A 1,688-nucleotide genomic window follows, 5' to 3' on the forward strand; every position below is an offset into this window, starting at 1 on the left:
TATCAGTTCCTTCTACTGGAGAAAAAGCTAGAACATTTCAGGTTGCCAACAGTTGCTGAATGAAGCTCTTAAGAGTGATTCTGCAAAACAGGAGATAGGCAAAAGACTTCTTTAAAAAGTCAAATATTTCACAATTAAAATTCTTCCTTTCTTATTAAATATTAGTTGTGATGTTTACATTTGAGACTAAGGGAGTTTCTGTCTACACACACAAGCATAAATGGTTTGATGTCATAATTATTTCAGGATTGAACATACATTTTATTATTTATTATGTTAGTCAACATTTTTGTGGGGAAGAGGAAATTGCCATTGTTGTTTTAAGCAGAAATGATGTTAATTCAGGGAATTGGGTGTGCACAGTCTTTGGAAATGTTGTAGAGTCACAGGTTCCAGGATGATTCTCCAGGAATAACCTATGAAGAGTAATAATCTGACCTATCTCGAGTACTTTTGTGTCATACTCATTTAGGAAGGAATGGAATCAGAATGTTGCTATTGAAGTTATTGAAATCAAGAGCCTGTTAGTGCAGCTGCCATCTAGCTATATAATAGGAATCAGCATCCAAACCACTTCTTGTCCCACTCACTGATGAATGTTCACAAAAAGTGGGCTCCCCTGGCCACTTTCAGTGCAGGTGCCTCTCAGCACAGTGTATCTGGCAACTGCACAGTGAAAGTCTGCCACAGAAACAAATGTTTCACCAATACTTCTGATGATAATACAAGCAAAAACATAGGCTGGCCTCTGACTTATTTCACTATTATACAATTTATTTAAGTCCATCTAATTGATTCACATTGAGGGCTCCAAATGTAAAGGAGTCTGAGAAATATATTCTTTTTCTTTCCAGCCTTTGACACACAGGAAGGCATACTAGAACAAGCTCAGAATGGGTGCAGAATGCTGATTGATCATTTCTCAAATATTTACCAATAAAACCATTAAATAATAACCTTTCTTTTTTCCTAGTTGATATATTTCATTTATAATAATTGAGTTTTTTGTAAGGTCAAGGCAGAAGAAAAGTGCTGAGATACTTATTAGAGTCTTCACTTTTCAGAACATATGGATTGATGCAGAAGATCATAAAATGCCAAGAGCACCTGAAGAGAATATGGTAAAAAAAAAAAGAAATTGCCAAAGAAAGGGCAAAGGTTTCAATAACCAAGCTAATTTGTTCTAAATCCATTGATAACATACTTCCCATCTTTCATTAATAAAAAAGTGATTGTTGTATTGAAAGGGGGTTAAATATGTGAGAAGACAGCTTATGTTAAGGCTTGTTTATGTTGTATTTGTTTTTATTTTTGGCTTGTTAACAAATATATATACTTTTGTTCTAGGCTGTGGCTAGATAGAAACACTATACTTTGTGTTCTATACCGTGGTTCAATAAAACTAAAATTGCCCAAGTAACTACTATACCAGTGCTTGGTTTTCTTTTAACTAATCACAACACATCATAACACAACTATTTAAAATAAGGTCCAAGAGGGAACAACTGGTTTTCATTTATAAATTTTTTTTTTATTGAATAGTAACTATGTACATTAATGCACTTCTAGGGTACAGTGTGGGGTTTTCACACACAATCCAAAACACTTCCATCAAACTGGTTAACATAGCCTTCATGTCATTTTCTTAGTTATTATTTTAAAACGTTCACATTCTACTCTTAGAAACA

Source organism: Otolemur garnettii, unplaced genomic scaffold, assembly GCF_000181295.1.
Source record: "Otolemur garnettii isolate 467f Iridium unplaced genomic scaffold, OtoGar3 scaffold00014, whole genome shotgun sequence".
Taxonomy (NCBI): Eukaryota; Metazoa; Chordata; class Mammalia; order Primates; family Galagidae; genus Otolemur; species Otolemur garnettii.